At 34.2% G+C, this 19798-nt stretch overlaps 1 protein-coding gene across 3 annotated transcripts in view; it reads left to right on the top strand.

Annotated features, from left to right (window-relative positions):
- CADM2 (cell adhesion molecule 2) overlaps window positions 1–19798 on the top strand; it is a 1068825-nt gene that overhangs the window by 1032 nt on the left and 1047995 nt on the right. The gene's annotated exons all lie outside the window — the stretch shown is intronic.

Here is a 19798-nt window from a genome sequence, read left to right as displayed (position 1 = left end):
TGTGCCTTCTCTGAACATTACACGCTCCCACCAACCCCCACCAGCCACCTCCCACATCACAATCCTGACCGACCCTCTCCATCTCTTGTCACCTCTTTAACCTCCCCCTTTTCGGGTCGTCTTTCTCTTTCCCTTTCCTCCCACCATCATCATATCCGTGTGCCTTTAAAAAGTGTGTGAGAGCCTGGGAGCGAGCTACCGAGACGGCGAGAACAGCAGCAGCGGCAGCACTGTGTGCATTGCAATAACATCCCCGGTGAAGGGGGCGGGGGGAATGTGTCGTGAGACATGTCATTCACCTAGGAAGAGAGAGGAGACTGTCTGAGGTTAAAAGAGAGAGAGAGAAGGAAGAACGAAAAGAAAAAGAAAAAAAAAAAAGGAGTAAACGGAAAAAGAAAGAATGCATAAATAAACCAAGAAATAAAAAGAGAGGGCCGGGAAAGGGAAGAATTAAAAGACCAAAAGCCACTTTATCAACAAACTGACTTTTTATTATTCAGTCTGTGTGGTTTTCTTTTTCTTTTTTTCTTAAGACAAGAAACATATGCACCCTAGCAGTTACTTTACTGCTAAGGGATTTTCGCTTAGATTCCCTACCTCTCCATCCGCTCTCTGCCGCTTCTTTTCCGTAATTAATATTATCCTTTCACGTGAAATGTAGGACCCCCTGTGACCGCAGCAGAGGGAAACCGCACAAAACACTGTTATTATGCAAATTACTGGTTTTGGATGCAGACTGGCTAGGGAACTGGGGTACACTTTTCCTCAGACCCTCTCTTTTGAAGGAGAGAGGAGGGGGCTGTGTGGAATGGGAGGACGATGGTGATTATGAAATAAATGGAGTAGGAGTGCATAGGAAGAGCACCCTTTGGGTGGTAGTGGAGGCAGAGGCGGCATGCTAGGGCTGAGTGGGCAGGGGCTGTAAGGCGGAAGATTGTTGCTTTGAAGAGAGTGGTGTAGGGATGTGGCTTGAGTGTGAGATACAGGGAGGATGGATGTGAAATTATGGTCCATATGATATCTTTTAAGCTACGTGACTCTTGATTTCTTGATAAACCTTTGCCCACCTCTATCCCCTCTGTCATCATTTGTGTATTTGTAGGAAAGATAAGTTGATCAAATTTATTCGTCCCTGGGTAAAAGGAATCTGAAAGTAAGACACATAGAACCACAGGCGTGCAAAACCCAATTGGCCTTTGGAGGATTTAAATGAGGTCAATGAACCATCTTTCAGCAAGTTCTTGGAATGCATCCTCTCTCCTAGCCTCCTCCGGTAGACCGGGACCATATATTTTTTAATGCATATTTATGAATGTGAAAGAAGAGATAGTGGACAGAATTTTCCTGAATTAACTAACTGAACTTGCAGAGATATGTGTTAGAATATTTTGTGGTAACTTTGTGTATTTTATGTTTGATGTAAATTTTAGATATATCATGTGCCAGAATCCCTGAGAAGGCAGACAGCCTGTTCTTCTTTCTTATGCCGCCTGGTCCCATTTCCCACCGCTTATACCGCCACCCTCACACAAGTAATCCGGTGGCTGACACATTACTTAGGTTTCTAATCCGTCCTGAAACATCCTCCTAGAGACCCCACTTCACCTCTCAGTAACTTGCATTTCTCAGCTCTGCTGTGTGTGTATGTGTCTGTGTGTGTGTCCGCACACGCCACGCTGAGTAAGGGGAGTGTGATGTGGGGAAATCAGTTAATTTGGTGATTGCGATGAAAATTCGACACCACTGGATGTGTTTTCCCTGCCATTCTGTGTATGCTGGCCCCGGCACGTCACTGCACACACTACTGGGCTGGTGCGAGAAGATTATTTATTATAGAGCATGTGGGCAATGGACTGCACTTGGGGGTCGCATCCTCTCTGCCTTCAACATTTCCCTGTGAATTGTCTATTCAGTGCACTGCAAAATAACTGTCTGCTGGTGCCTCTTTCTCTCTCTCTCTCAGCCTGAAGGAGGATTTACTCTTTCTCTACCCTGAGAGATTCCATCAGCTGCATTCTTTTTTATTAAGGGCATGGGCCTCTTTTATTAAGTATGTAAACCAAGTATTGAAACAGTGCTGCCTTTCACAGCAGACTGGGGAAGAGGGGTGGAAAGTATACCAGAGAAAATGTACCACTGCAACCAGCAGCAGGTCCAAATAAATAAATAAATAAGTGTCCTATACAGCAACCAGGGAAAGAGCACCAGCTCAAGGATGTATGTGTACTTCTGAGCATCTTAGATCAGGGCATATTAATACACCAAAAGAGAGAAGAAGATTTAAAGAAAAAAAAAAAAAAACTAGAAGCGGGAGGAGGCACAAAGCCCCATTGGACTGTCTTCTCATGTTTATGGCTGCCTCACATTTATCAAACACTGCTCCACAGACACATCACACTTTGTTGATATTGTCAGTTCCTGCTCAAACAAATTGCTCATGCCTTCCTGTCTTGGTCTTGGCTGAAAACATTGCTTCAGGGTCCAGGTTTATGTTTCTCCCACTACTCTACTGTTTTATTAGGGCTTGGTTAGATTGTAAAATGAAAGCTTTATTTCATGGACACAGATTAAATACTTAGCAGGTCTTTCCTTTCTATGCACAGGGAAGGATGGGTGGCGGGGGAACTAGCGAGCAACTGATTTTGGCCAGAGGTAGTCTGCTCTGCCTGTTAGTAGTTATGACTAGGCAAATACTATACGCAGTCTGCAGCTTCTTATTATTAGCGTTATCAACACTATAGTGGTATATTCACTTAAGACATACTAATCAATTTATTTATCCTTTGTATTATTATCCCATTTCTTGTGGTACGCATTATTTTAGACAAGAAGGCTCATTTGAACACATCTTCCCTGTGGTTTCACTGTGTTTTACCTTGTCAACAATTTTTTACTTTTCCTGGGAAGCAACCTCAATCTTTTGGCTTGTTAATATGTAGAGTGATAAGCCAGTGGTGAGATTCAAGATAATGATAAAATGAGTTTTTAAAAAAAGGCTTAAATAGTTCTATTCTACAACATCTACTACTTCATCCTCACTGGGTCTTTAGGAAATGCATAGTTAGATAGAAAATAAACGTTTCTGACCAAAGTATAACTTGGAATGTAGACTACTTAGGTAATAAAATTTGATTCAGTATTAAGCTATACAGCACCCTTTTTTATTTTCCTCCATCATAGAGGGAGAACCTGGGGCAAGGGCAGGGGACACATTAAAGAAATGAATTTCTGTAGAATGAGGAGTATAAAAGCTTACCACCTGCAACTAAGACCTCTTCTTGGCTACAGAGTAGATCCAGTTCAATTGCTGACCCTCCCTGAAGCTGTATCCTTTTCCATGCCTGAGGAGACACTGCAAAGATGGAGACTGTCTTGTTTAGCACAGCAAACAATTCTAGAAAGGGCAAAAAGGAAGGAAGGGCAAATGTAACCACAAAATAGAGACGCATAGATTCTAATTTTGTTGAGAACTTTATTTCCTTTTTAGAGTTAGCCTTACACAAAAACATACCCAACACTAATATTGGGGCTTTAGGGGTTTTGTGTGTGTGTGTGGCTATGGGACGGACGTTCTAGTAAATAATTTGTTATACTTAGAAAGATCTTCAAGTTAAAGGTCTGTTGAACATACATATTACTTGCCTCAGTGTGTGTCATGCACCTCCCCTTACATTTTTAGAAAACACATTGTAATGCAAAATACATTTATATATACTTAATAAAATATTGACAACTTAATACTTCCTAAAAATAAGTCTCTCCCACTCTTTTCCCTCTACATGTAGTAGCCTTAGCCATGTTGAGCTCATTTCTTATGCTGAATGCAGTTTCTAAGATACAGCTCACTCCTTCCTTTTTTTGATTAACAGCTGAAACTTTGAAAAGTAGACTTTGTACACAAGAGTCAATGACTATGACTTAAACAGCAAACACCAGACAGTAATTACGATAATCTCCCTGCAAATATGAGGAGTTCCTAGACTAATTTAGTATCAAGATATGGAAGCTTACTTCATTGTCTTTTCCCCTATTTCTACAGCTAGTAGAATTCTGGGAACATAATATGACAAAGATAAGCATCAACTGAGATGGCCTCTTCCTCCCTTTTCCACCAGAAGATCAAATATGTGAAAAATATTTGCCCCCCATTTAAATAGTGAGATAGTCATTTTTCTTAAAGAAAAACTTACTTAAATCACTTAAACAGCAAATGGATGTGCAAAAATGTTGGAAGACATCCTAAGCATGCATTTTAAAGTGGCCTGAAATCAACAACAAGTGATAATCAATTTTCTTTTGAAAATAGAGGGTCTATGGGGTAAAAAATGGTTAAGACAAGTAAAATTTATCTATTATGAAGTATTTGGGGGTACATTAATAATATAACATAGGTGTTTCATATTATTGTTTTATTTGATCATGCTGACATGCATTCTATGAGATTTATTGATAGAGACTCCTTGTTTTAATAGACTTCATTAAACTTCCTTGGCAAAATCCCCCATTGTGTGGCAGCTAGCTGAGTAGGTTGAGGAGGCAGTGAGAAGGGAAATAACAAATCAAGGAAGTGGAAATCACAAACTGAAGTCAGAAGTCCCTTGTGGAATTGTCAGATACAGGTTTGTTTACCCTCTTAAAACAGCTCTATTGCCTGGTTTTTATTAAACTTAAGCTTCCTGAGGGCAAGCCCTGAGCTTTACTTATCTGTGCAATCTTCTTATTCTCAGTTTAGTAAATGCCTAATAGTTTTGAGTTGAATAATAGGTATGTCCTAATTAGTCATGATGGAGTTAAATGGTCCCTTCTCCTCATAATATATCAGCCCTCTTACTTTGCTAAATAATACATATGAGTTAACTTTAACATTTTGTAGGTCGTATTGGTTTAGAAAACTGTTTTCCTATCAAAAATTATCATAGCAATAGCTGTTGATATACATCTTTAGATGAATACAGTTTGATCAGCTGTTCTTTGACATGAGGTTTCCCTACCCATTTTTTTTCTTTTCCAGAATTAAAAATCACAAATATTTTGCATAAGATTACAAACTCAATTCATGAAAAAAAAAAAATGAGGGGCATGACTTAAATTTACTGATTTAACCTAAAATATTTAAAAAGACAAGTTCATTGCCAACATTTTATTTGAAAATGTCAAGCATTTTTGGAGTGCAGTTCTGTAGTATCAAAAAAAGACATCTGCAAATTCCTCGCGTAAAGAGGTGGGTGAAGATTAACCTAGAGCTGTGGCAGCTGAAGCCCCCTGCTGTGTGATGTTGCAAATGGCATCTCAGGCCTAATGTGCTCTGCAGCCGCAGGCGAACACGCAGGAAAGCAGTCATGTGGCATGAGTGAAATGGGAAGTCTTTTCATATTTCATAGCTTGTAGTGGACATGAACCATCCTTCAGCTTTTCATAACTAGAAACAATTCAGAAAGTATTTCTAATCATGTGAGGTCATGGCAAAGCAAAAGAGAACACATATTTTGCTTAGAGATTAATGTAGTAAAAAAATCCTAATAAAAGTATCAACATTTTCATCAAATGAATGGTACAAACTTGCAACTATCTTGCAAACTATCAGGACCACGGGTCAGTTTAATGAAAATAAATAGCAAAGTTAAAATAGGATTCTTATGCAGTTATTTACATGTGTTGGACCTAATCAATGTTGAGCTGGCAAATACTCTGTTATCCTTCTCTTCCTTTAGTGAGTAAGGACTCAGTCCCTTGATTTTTTCCTTATTACAGCACTTCCTGTTTTGCGAGAATACAGTAGTTTTAAAAGGAATAGGAATTAATTGTTCAATGTTTGTTCACACAGTTTATTTAGTGTCATAAATTGGAATTTGTGTTAACATCAAACTAGTAGAGAATATTTCCTTTCTGTCTGAACAATTTTATTTATCCCACAGGCAAAATCATCAAATACGTTCCTTAATAAATGTAAGAGTTGTGGACCTTATGGGCAACCTATCATGGAAGCCTATCAGATAACAGTAACTAATGTAGCATTTTTTATTTTGATTCCATTTGCTACAGAACAAAGTAATTGAACATATTATGCATATTGATTTTTATTCTAGAAATGAGGCCAGTTGGTCCTGTTTATGTGTTCAGTAGGTTTCTTTAAACAGATATGAAATTATTTTTATCTTAGCAATATGTAATATATATAAAAATTAGGAAAGTAAATATTCTGCTTAATTAGGTATGAGTTAAATATTAATGCCCAAATCAAAGATGTAATTACTGAGAAAGGAAATATTCCTCAATCATTTATCTATATATATGCACATACAAGCCTAAAATTTACAGTTATTTTTAACTGTAAAGATGTTTGAAGGACGTGTTTATAATTTTGTACATAATTAGAGCTTGGGGCTCTCAGGGATGAAGTGTGAGGAAAAAGGAAAAGTTTATTTTGTTTGCACTTATTATTTTCTTTTACCCTTTTTATGAAGGTTAAAAAAGGTATTATTTGAATACATTTTCTTAGGCTGCGGCAATGATTAACTTTTCCACTTAAAAACACATACACGCAAGGTTTACAGTTTCTGAATTTGCAATAGAGCTCAGCATTTATTCTGGATCTTCTTTGGTGCTTATAAAACTGAGTGATGAGAACCTACTGCTACCTGAATAGAGACAGGGCTGAGGTTGTAAGGAGACCTGCCATGGAGAGAGCCAGCCATTAATTATTCACATTCTATTTTAGAGGTCTTTGAAGTAAATATTAAGACAGTCATTATTCAACACTGGGGATAACTCTTTCTGAGTCAGCAAATAGTTTTCACTTGAATATTTAAATTATTTTTCAGCCATCTGAATGCTGAAGGGGAAGCCCCTGTTTAGTCACAGTTAAGCAGTTATTCTGGGGGCTAGATACTGACGTCATTAGGGATGTTTAGAACACAAAAATAAGCATTCATTTGCTTTGAAGAACAGAAAATCTTAAAGCTAAGTGTGATCAAATAGTGTAAATAATTTCACATAAGCGTACAAAAGTCCATTTATAGGTTAAATTGACCCCCCCTAATAATTTTATAGATTTGATGATGGCTTATTTACAGTGACAGTGCATTATCTATCTAAAGTCATCTTTGGGAGCACAGTGAGAAAGCACCTTTCCTGACAAGGACGTGCTGCCAACTGCTAAGTGTATAGCTGTTATATTGATTCAGTATAATTTATAAAACCAATTAATTTGTTCTTGTAAAGAAATCTTTTTAGCTTCTTTGCTAAAATTGTTTGCATTTAGAGATACAAGTGCCTCCCATAATGCTAACTTAAACATCAAAGCCTAAAATTTATGGTGCATAAAATATGTTTCTACTTTCATAATAAATTCATATTTTACATTAACTTGTCCTATATCCCTGCTGGAGAAAATGTCCCTGACATCTATACCTTCCATTCCCTCTCATACTTTATATGTCCTCTGCTTTCAATTTTAAGTAGTAGACTTAGGCTGAAATGAGAGATGATTAGAATATTTGTATTGAACAGCAAATGCACAATAAGCTTCTGATTTGTCATTCCTTTATTGCAATCTGTTTTATGGTCTGATATCTGAATAGTAACTCAGCTTCCTTTATATTCTCTAGCAATATAATATCCACCAACTCCACACCGTTCTACCCACCTGAAGGACCCATTAAAAGAAATTAACGGGGGATGAAGTTTAGTTAAAGGGAGTTTTGCTAAACCTATGTACTGAATATGTCCAGATTGGGTGTTTTTTCTTTGAACTTCCAAGGCTTGTACCCCAGTGTTTTAGCAAGGATAAAACACGTACAGTGTGCATTTAGTTGTTTTTGTTATTGTTATCATTGCATTTCGTGAGAGTTCAACCTTCTTAGTCTCATAATAAAAATGGCAAAAAGAGGAGGGAAGGAATGTGAGTCAGCCAGCCAAACACACAGAAACGCCTGGCAAAGCTGACTAAATTAGCATATGCTAGGCTGTGTATTTCCCTCTGTTGTTACATAACTCTTTTCTAATAGGAAATCACTTCTCCTACTTAACCCTTTCAGGAGGTTTGGAATTCTCCCACTGTTATCCTTTTATTTTGCTTCATTTATTTTCTCAAGAATTGTGTAAATCATCTATTGAAGGGCTTTTATGCCAAATTCTTTTTTTTTTCCCCCTTCAGTCTTTCTGTATACAAATGTTCCATTCTGTGCCCAACTTCAGGATTCAGGAATCAACTTTTCTATAGCTTTCACTGAGAGGACCTAATTAGCATTTTAGGCTCTCTTTACTCATGTGCAGCTTTCTTTAGAAAATGTATTAGTTCTATGAGGTTCCCCTAAGGATTCATAATACTCTAGTTTGTTACATGTACTGTGATATTCAGTGTGCCTTATTTATGCACGTGTCCTCATTTCAAAGCCTTTTCAGGGATCATGTGGATAGAACAAGGGGTCTGGCTGTAAGTTCACTGTCATGTATTAATGTGTAGGTGGTATTCAGAGAAGGATGTTTCTGAAGGCAATTATATATCTATGACTCCAGTATAGCAAGCAGTTACTCACATTCTACACTTACTAGTTACCCTGCCAAGGCAGAATGAAATTCACCATTGTGATGCAGAATACAGTATCTGTTATTTCTAAATAGTTCTTTGCTCTGGGAATGAAATAAAATAATGAGTGAAAATGTGTATCCCCTGTCCTGAATAGGGATTGTTCCTTTCACTCTCCCAAACAAAAAGAAGAATCAGAAATTGTTCCTGAATCAATACTCTATTCCTTAACTAGTCCATTAACACATTTTGCTATGGTGGGATCTTGAAGTTATGCTGGTTATTATTTGAGGCTATAGATTTTTAGAGAGTATTAATTGCCTGCAGTCTTTATGGGCTGCTAAATGTCAGTACATTGCCAAATTTAAGACATATTTTGAGTTTTTGATTTGGATGCAATGTGGACAACTGTGCAAATATATAGGAATATTGAACGAGAGAGAGAAAGAGAGGGAGAAAGAAACACTTTTTTTTTTTTTTTAGAGAGAGACTATATTTGTGGAGGAATAGCTGCAAATAATTTGCTCATTTTAGTACATGTCACCATTTATAAAAAGGATATATTCCTACATTACATGAGTTTGAGAGTATACTTATATTAATTGTACCCCTTGACTTACTTGTATTCCTGGGTTATATATCATCAAAAAATTTGAGTTTAATTTGTAAATACAACTGTTCTTTCTTTTTTTATGACTATTGCAGTAAAAAGCATTTTATAAGTTGATATACTGACACTTTTAACGAATTTTTGTTTCATTACTTTACACAACTGAATGATTTTCCAAGCCTTATCATTATTAATGGTAGCTAAAAAATGCTAATGTCCAGGAACCCGTGAGAGTTTTTTATGAGAAGTTTTGACCAGAATATGATGTGGTTTTTTTAGTAGACAAAAGAGTGCCATCTGCCCTTTATTGATTATTTTAAGCATTTATGTTTTCTTAGTTTATGAGAGAACTAAGCATTTTATTTTGCCTATGTTATGATCTATATAACCCCTACATATATTTTTATTATAGCATTTTGAATGTTAGGTATTTATCTGTCTGTCTCCTCTAGTGGACTATAAGCCCCTAGAGTGCAGGGTCTTAGTCTTCATTTTATTTCAACTGCCTAATCGAACGTCTATTTTTTAATGTTTTCATTCCACTGATTGATTAGTTCTCTTCCAATCCATTTAATCATGACGCATCTCTTTAATTGGATCCAAATAATATTTAAGTATTTATAATTGCCAAAATGCCAATACAGTATTCTGAATAGAATAAATGTTTGCAATCAATTTTCATTTGTATGTAAAGTACAGGGAGAAGACAAAAATGAATACTAAGAAATATAATTCTAAATAATGACATACTTCACAAAAAATGTAGAATCACTCCTTTCAGTTAAGGTAGTCAGTTCAAATTTGCCCTGAAAACATTTGTCTCATAGCTTTGAATCTCCCTGATTTCTCTGGGCATTGTAACCCTTTGTCTTTCTTTATGTATCCCTGGCCCCCAAAATATTCCTGATGATGACTTTGGATAAACATGAAGCCAAATCATCTTACTGTTCTATTTAGAGTAGCTGGTATTTCTGGATAAATGTATAAACAAAGAGGAATTACAAACTGACCTTGATCTGCCAGATTATCAGTGAGGACTGACCTGCTTTTGTCATTGCCAAGCTGTAGAGATGAGGTGCTCTGAGTAGTCCTTGAAGTACAGATTCAGGGTATATTCTTCTCAGTTTAACTCGGGGAGTTTCCATTTGTTTTATTTAAAAGGGCTTTTACAGAAAATTCTAAAAAATATATATATATATATATTTAATGCTAAGTCATACTTCTACAATTGAGGACACATGTTTGCTATGGTTGAATTTGATTTAGTTTTCTTTTTGCATTTGGAAAGACAGTGGGAGGTAGAATGGGAATATTAACTGCTTTTTGAAGAGAATTTAAATATAGTTACTGGGAGCTGAACTCCAACAGTGAAAAGACTTTCTACAATTTGTAGTGACTCTATTTCCACATAAAGTGTTTTAAGAATTCTTTTTCTAAAATGTCCCAGAGAAATGTAGTTTTTCTTAAAAGTTATATAGTTTTTCTTCAAATTAAAAAAAATAATTTCCCCATTGTCTTTCAGATTTTTGACTGTTTCATGACTCTTGGCATTTGAAAGGATATTATTAAGTAGGCTAAGTTAAGATTTACTTGAAGCCAAATCACTGTATCATCTGCCTGTTAGAAATACGCATTCAGTTAACAGATATTCAAAGTAGATTAAACTATCTCAATTTACTGAGGGTTATTGCCACTTTATGAAGTTAATATTAGAATTATATTCCCCCATAGCTTCTGTTAGTACCGAAAATCTTGCTTTATGTGAAGATGTGAGTGTCAGTATGATGCAACAGCCAGGTAAGAATAATCTCATCTTTAACATGGCTTTTGTTTAGCCCCAGCTGATCCACTTTCCAGAGCCTAGTGAAAAAAAAGGGAAGATAGTTTGGGAATCAATTTTGTTGACTATATCACTGTTTTGATGAAAAGTTATTTTATTATGTTACTGAATTTTATTCATTATATTGAGATATCCTATAAATCTATGGTTAGAAGTGACATATTTAAAATTTTTTATGTGTAATCATATAGTATGTGAAACACTGGAAATGTGTGGAAGAATCACACCTTTATATTTCTCAACATTTTTGTCATAATGGCCCACTCAGAAATTGAATTTTCAGTTTGATATGAGAAGGAAGTACCTTTATCTATTACTTTAAATGCTAAAGCATTTCAGACCAACATTCTTGTTGAGAGTGGCCAAATTAAGAACAACATCCATAATATTCACCAAAAGTATATTGTACTAAGTGCATTGTCTTTATAAAAAGATTTGATGGTAACTAGCACAAAAAATAAGTGTGTTTGATAATATTTACGAATATATTTTTAAAGGTCAAGAAACATTTATAGAGGATAGTTTCATGTCCACTGGCTTGCTTCATACATATATATGTGTGTATATATATATATATGTATATATAACATAGAAATGCTGTGGGTGAGGTAAGACTGATGGTGTTGTGAACTTCAATTCTCCATATCCTTTCACTTCTGTGGGATAGCTAAGTTAAAGATATTGGTAGAGATAAGTTCATAGTTTTTTAGAGGTCTGATAGAGGTCATTAAAGTCAGGTTTACTTTAACTTTTTGCTTTGCTTTACCCAATTTTATTGACTATACAGATACAGACTACCAACAAAGCAGAACAGATTATCTTTGAAGGATGTGACAGCATAAAAGTACATTTTATAATACAACAACTATGTTTGACAGATGGGTATGGACAGGTTGGGAAGACTGATAATCTTTTTATCATTTAATAATGATCTTACTATAAGGTAGCAGTAAACATGTTCAGGCATTAGAAATATTTCCTTCTGAGATCTTCACATCATCTTGGTGTACGCAGATGGAGAATGGGAGTGACTTGGTGATAGAAGAAGAGGCAATAATAGATACTCATGATCCTTGAGTGGAATACAAGGAGCTGCCATATCAAAATACAGTTAGTGTGGGAGTGGTAGTGAGGCTGACCTGCTGAATGTCTTTTATTTTGTAGTGAGAGTTCTCTATTCTATAGAGGGAGGAGATACCACTGAACTAATTTAGACTTTGATTTTTGGAAGTGCCCTGCAGCATCAAGATGTAATGGTAGGAATCAAGGGACCCAAGTTCTCATCAAAGCTATGCCACTATTTTAGATATGAGTGAGTTACTTCTCTTGCAGCTTAGTTTTTTCATCTGTGAATTGAGAGATAGGAACCACATCCATTCTTTGGCAATATGTTGTAGAAGGATCTTATGGATGATAGCAAACTGCAGAAATGCTGTTTTTCTTTTAACTTTCCACCTAAAAATCTTTTATAACACAGTCACTATAACATTAACTGTGTGCCCTTAAATACCTTTTACTAAAATTTAATTTTTTATATCTACTCATGCATTATTCAGTATTTAACATTTTTACACATGTTAAGTGATTGTTATTCTGATATGTGTCTGTATAAATTTCAGAACTTTTTCCCCTCTGTCAATGACTTTTATAAATTAATTTTGTAGCCATCAGCCTGAGTTTGGGTTGTACAGTTTTTTCTAATGAAATTACATCCATAGATCAATTTTGAAAATTAGTAAACTGTTGCTCTGTTAGTCATTTTTATTAGGGAGTGGATTGAATTGTTTTAATTTTGACTTCATCTTTGTATTTCTATGCATTTAATATGTGTGTATGTAAAGATCTCTACAATCATTTTATTTTTCATAGCCATTGATTTTCTTAAACATAACTTATTCATTTATTGATTCATTTTTTCAAGAAATATGTACTTGAAGGCAGCATTGTAAATGTTGGTTATACAAGTAGACAAGATGGAAATAGTTTCTGCTCTTATGGAGCTCGCATTCTAGTAACTGAGATACAGAATAAACAAATCAAAATATTACAATGCCTTAATTCTTTTTTCTCTGAAATAAAAATATTTTATTTTTATGTTAATATCTTTTCCATAGCAACAAAATGCGGATATATCAATGAGGATATGAAATCACTGATTTAGCAACAATATTATAAACCTCACTGGGCTTTTAACATTTTTATTTAAGGTTGGACTAAAGGGCTCTCATTTCCTCCAGTTGTTTATCATGAAAACATTCTCAGTATGATGCCAGTTTCTTTCTTTATTTTATTAATACAAGTTGAAAGAAGCTGACAAGTGAACAGAAATATTCAAGCCTGTTCTATTCTAACTGATTTGTTCAAGAGGATGATTCATTTAATTTCATAAAGGCTCAGTGGGCCAGAACTGTAGATGACCAGGTCAGCAGAGGGAATGTAGGGGAGAAGAGGTCTGTGAGAAGGATCTATGTAACAAGCAACAATATTTAGTTTTTTAGAGCTGAAGTTCTGCTTGAGCAATTCTGATGTTACCAGCAACAGTCATTTAAAGAGCTGCTGATGCCTCAGGGAAAACATTTTTAAAGTGTCCTATCTAGAAACAGTGTTCCTTGTACTGTGTCATATATATTAAAATGCCATCCCTTGCTTATATTACAGTACATCGTGCCTGATTAAAACCTGTACTTCTGTAATATGGCCTTTTGATAGTGCCGATTAAATGTCGCTCCTGAAATATTTCCTCCTACTGAATCTCTATGAATATGATTGAAATATTAATTAGTATGATATGAAATATTAATCAACTGGTAAACAAAACTGGCAAATTGATGAGGATACAATTAATTTTTTTTAAATAAAGTGAATTTTTTATACAATTATTTTAAATGTTAGAGAAAAAATACAATATCATATGAACGGGCTGCAAATATTCTTGACGTCTTTATATTACTTCCTTTAATATTTAACTTTCATGACCTCAATATGCAAATGATGTCATATTTCTAAGACATTATATGGTATTTTTGAATAGTATACCTCATTGGCCAGTGTGATCCCTGGAGTAGATGATATATACCTTATAATAGATAAGATAAAAAAATTGATATATCCTCTAGAAATCATAATGGTGGTTGTCTAGCATGCATAGTTACTCTATTTAGAGACTTATTTATCTGGATTTCACTCAACAGTACATTGCACAGCTAGGAAAACCTCAGCCTAACGGTAATCTTTAATTTCGCTTTCTTTATATTTTAAAGGAAACTTTAAAATTAAAGCAATTCCAGTAAATGCTCTGTTGTAGGTGATAATTTGCAAGAGTGTAGTTTTATACTAAATGATTTATTTTGAAAGTATACTCAGTTTTCCAAAGTAAGTCAGAGATGCATACGTAATTGGAAACTTTTCTAGAGGGAACTAGGTGGTGCTGTTCTGTCATCTTTGTGTCTTAGTGACTTCTTTGGTTCTTTTCTAAATTCATTAAAACACTTTCATATAATAGGTGCATTCGGTAAGATACAGTTTTTGTTTATAGTGGCATTATTTTTATTAAACAAGTAAATTTATGTTGATCTTGCATCTTTATTTTCAGCAGTATTTTCATACAGCAGATAAAAATTTTCTTCCTAAGCAGTGTCACAGTTTACAATGTCTCATTTCTTCATCATTTAAGATAATGTATAAAATTCTGAAATCTTCAGGTATTTATGTTATTATGTGTTTTTAAATGCTTTGGCTCTTTTACTTGCCAAACAACTTACTATTAATTTAATCAAAATTTAAAGTGGTAAAATTTTTGTACAGAGTTGATTTAATATAAAAATGCCACAAAATGCATAAGCTCAAGGAAAACTTATTTACATTATTTGAAATACTAAAAAAATTTCAATTAAACCTTTCAACAAAGAAAAAAAGAAAACCTTTCCCTTGAAAAGGAGTTGTTTGCTTAATTTACTTCCTTATAAGAAAAGTAACCTCAATCAAGCCATCAGTAATCTTTTCATTTTTCTAGATATCGTTAATTGTGTGTTCCAATGATCTTGGTGGTACTTGATAGTCCGAAATAAAATAGCAAACCTATTTCAGAGTAAACAACAACAAACAAAGTTACCCCACTGTCCCTGTATATTTAGTACACTGGTATTTCTGGGGTATATTTTCTTGGTAAGAATTATGACTTCTTTCAGATATCGTTAGGTTTAGAGAATCAGATAAGAGAAAATTTTAAAGGGTTGCAGTTTTTTCCATCAAAAATCATCTTGTAAGTTGTTTCTTAATGATTTTTCAATACCTTTGGAGAAGAGTATATCATGCAATTTATTCTCTAATGTAAATCTGGATATAAAATAAGGATGAAGTACTTCAAGAGTTCTACCCATGTGTTTTCTTGTAGAATTGTAGTTCTATCATTTTGAATGGGGACAAAAATAATCTATATCCTTCTTTTTTCTGATAGGATAAATCCTCCTAGCTATTTATGTCATAAAACATTTAAGTTTTACCTTAATAGAAAAGTGAATGTTATACGGAAAACTTTTTGTGTTTTCTGGTATCTCCCAAATCTTTTATCTTTAGAAGACAGAATCAATATGGAATTTCAGGATGTTTCCGTGGCATGTCATTTTACAATGCAGAGAGATAATCTCTGAGATGAACATCTTCTAGGCTAATAAGCCTAAGTGAAAGTGCTGCTATACTTCTGTGCTCATGTCTTGTCTCGAATAAAATGGAAGTCACAAGTATTAGGATGAATGCCAGTGGTTAAACATTTGTCAAATAAGAGTTCAGATTGGGGAAACTGCATAAGGGAATTGAGATTATTCATTAACAAGAATGCCTTCATTTTCTATCAAATGAAAAATTTTCTAAGAAGGATTAGGTAACTCCCATTTTATATTGCCATAACCTTAAAGTGTGAAGAAATCTAATAATATAAACACTTTGGGATTAGATCAAAAGTCAGTGTTTTGGGTGTTAATTTTTTGTATTGCAAAAATACTTTCTAACTTTTAGATACTATCATTATGAAAGTAAAGCTTGGATTAGACAAAGAAATTATGAAAGGTATTCATAGATTTGCTCAAAAATATGCAGTGTGTTTATGATTTCTACTTTTTGAAAGTTGACATTTTGACAGCAGTACTAATAAAAAAATACTCAACTTTAACATAGTAAATGCCAGATTTATATTATGGAAAGTTAAATGGCACTGTCATCAGGACCAATCCTTTATATAATAGATAGTCTGTTTTTTTAAAATACATCATACTTTAAATAAAGCATGATATTTGGTGGAAAAAACATCTAAATTATAAGTGAATATATTTTAAGATTATTTTTCCTCCCAGAATATAGAAAGTGTACAGGTTATTTCATTTCTTAAGTGTCAAAAATACAAAAACCTATATTGTAACTCAGGTAACTGCTTATTGTTTTAGAAGTAAATTGGAAGGGAAGAGACTAAAACGCATCTCTGGCAATATGCTTTCTTCTTGGACTCAGGCTCCAGAATTAACACCAAAAATAATGCATGATTTTTTCATAATTTATTCTGGTTATTTATTTGAGACCTAGTGTTAGAATAAAAAGAGGCTTTCTTCACAATTATTTTTGATGAAGATTAATATCAAGCAATATAGCATAAGGCATTGACTGTTAGTAATCAGTGGCAGCAAGTAGATTACATGGAATGTCATTTTCTCGGAAGAGCTTCATTTTTCCAAATGCTCCTTTGGAAACTTCTGATGAGGATCCTTTTCATCTTGCCATATTTTATCAATGATGAAAGATTTATATCTCATCGATCTAAAGGTGTTTTTCACTTTAAAAAGTAGACTAAAGAAAGAAAACAACAATAAGTAAGAGATTTCTGGATTTCCTTTGAAATCAGAGTCAGATAGCAGAATAGGTGAAAAAGTCAGTAAAGGGACTGGTGATAATTAAGAGAATAAAAGCAACAGTATCATGGAGAGGATGGATGTAAATCTTTGTACCTTTAAGTATATTTTTCCTTATTAGGCTGATAGAAAATAGAATCTCCAAATGAGTCTTGATATAAAATTACAGTGTACGTTAACAAATCAAATTTTGGTGGACCCAATAGCTAGAGACATTGTTCATGGTGAAGGAGGTTAGCATATAACTAAATAAGAATTTTGGATGATCTTTGGTGCAGCATGTCTAGAACCTAATTGTAGTGAGACAGCACAAGTAATGAAGAATTCTAACGCTGTTATAGATAAGTGTAATTAATATTAGTCACATATGACCAAGAATAACACAATGGATAACCCTTGGGGAAAATGTTATATCATAAACTTAATATACTTTCATATACAACTTAACAAACAGAGAGATTTCTAAATATATCTCCCCTAGTTGGCTTTGATTGTGTCAAGATCTAATTTGTCTTAAAATTTGATGAACCCAGTCTTCCTATGTTGGCATTAATGTGAGTGGAAGAGATGGAATACAATAATTAGGAAGTAATTGTATATTGAAGGTCAATCTCAGGAGAAGGTCTTCATATTATGGCTTTGCAGTTTACAAATTGTCAACTTTTCAAAAAGTATTGTTACCCGAAAAACTGGGTTCACCTCTTGGTGGGTGTCTAGCCAAAAGACACAACCAAGCTAAAGATCAGGAGAAGAAAGGATTTTATTACTTGCAGCAGTAAGGTAAACACTGGGGATCTTTCCCAAAGCAGTGTTTCCCCAACAACAAAACTGGGGAAGTTTTAGGCTAAGGGTATATACATATTCATGAAGGGGCTTGAGCAGAGGAGAATTAAGCATAGAATTGGGGCAAAGGTCTGTAGAGTCCAAGTTTAGTTTACTGAAGTCAGGAGTGTCAGAAAATGTCAACATCATCATCCCTTAGGTTCTAGTTGATCTGATGGTTGAGTGTTTCAGGCTAATCTTACCAAACGAAACTGGGAGTCTTTACAACTGATACATTATCTTTGCTGTTGTTACTTCTGTTCCTGATAACAGTAGTTTGTTCCTGCATTCTTTTGTACCCTTAAGATCATTAATTACTGAGACCTGTTCAAGGACAAGCATTAGCGTCCAGGCTTAGATCACAAAATGGTTTAGGGGAAAAATGGCTTCTCCTATGTCCAGAAAGCCATGCCTGGTTCTCTTTCTCTGGCAACACCTACCCTAGCTGCTTACAGCATCTTATTATTGGCTACATATGTTCAGTTGTAAAACTGGGAAAAACACCACAGCAGAACAGCTCCTAAAAACAGACCAATGGTTTAATCATTGGTTTGTTTCATGAGAGAGTGACTTCAAAACAAAATAAAACAAAACAAAACTTACAAAGACAGCCTCTGCATTTAATTCCTAATGTGTCAATCAGCAGGTGCTTCAAAGGGAACATTGCTTGTTTGAAACTAAATTTTTGAAAATTATTGAGAACTTGACATTTTAGGGAGCCATCTTCTTTATCCAAAAGTCTAAAAATAAATAAAAACTTTTAAAAGAGAATTAAGGCATTACAAAAAGTTTGTCTTCTCATTTCACTTAAAAATATATTGTAAATTAGAGAAATGTGACATTTAGAAATAAAATAGTTATATTGGCTAATGTAAACATCAAGAAATTAATCTAAATGTACTAGTAACCTAAAGTAGTCCCCTGATATTATCTAAGACATTAGCATCATTGTCAGAAATTATCTTGTTGTTTTACTAACTTGTTCATATTTTCTGCCTTTTCTCTGTAGACCCTAAGCTCTGTGAGTGCAAGGATATTGTTTACGGTTTTTATCTTCTACTTTTGGAATATTATCTGGCACACAGCTATTCAGTAAAAGTTCTAACATGAATGAATATGATGCTCTTGATTTATTTTTTTAAATAAAAGACTTTACTTTTTGAGTGACTTCCTATAGTGAACAGAAACCAAATTAACACTTATATTTAAAACATACCTACTTAAGATTACTTATTATGTAGTAAAGTTCTTTAAGTCCTTTTTTTTAGACACATCATGTCCCACATTTGATTATAGACCATTTGTTATTTGAGGACATTTGTAATTGTGTTTATTGCCATAGACTTGAAATAAAGCACAACGCTGCTGTTGCTCATTTAAAACAATAAATGAACATAGAGCAGGGGAATTTCTTTGTTGAAATGCCATAAGAACAGTTTTCAAAGTATTAATATATTCTCCATATTAGCTCTTTATCATTGCTAGTATATAGTTCAGGGTGTGTGTGTGTGTGTCTGTGTGTGCATTCTTTATATCAGAAATTTTTCTAAAATCATGGCATTATAACTGCATTATGTGAAAAAAATAAAACCAAAGATCATAATAGGCCATAGGGGAAATTCTACATAAGAAACATGTTATAGTAAAATTGGATGGAAGTTTAAAATAAGCTCTGCTGTACTTTAGATTTAAACATGATCTCATTTCAACTCTATTTAAATCTTATTTCAGAGGCAGCATAGTGTAAGTGGAAAGTACAAGGGATAGGGCATCAAGAATTAAAGTTTTGATGATGACTGTGCCATTGGCTCTGTCACATGGGGAAACAGCTCATCTCTCTAGGGGTCAGTTACTCGGGGGTATTAGACTTGGATCATCTCCAGGCTCTCTTTCAACTTGAAGGTTGACCCGAAGTCCACAATTAAAATAAAATAAATAGGTATAGTTTGCAAAGGTTAGGATATGATTATGTCTTCATCATTAAATGAAAAGTTTTAATTAAATATAAGTGTTTTAAAATGATGAAATCAATTATTAGCTGTGTTTATAAAATTCTACTGATATACAATTAATGTGTTTTAAAAATGCATGTCCATTATGTA

Source organism: Orcinus orca, chromosome 5, assembly GCF_937001465.1.
Source record: "Orcinus orca chromosome 5, mOrcOrc1.1, whole genome shotgun sequence".
Lineage (NCBI taxonomy): Eukaryota > Metazoa > Chordata > Mammalia > Artiodactyla > Delphinidae > Orcinus > Orcinus orca.
Note: the sequence above shows the minus strand (reverse complement) of the source record. Positions and strands in the feature narration are given on the sequence as shown.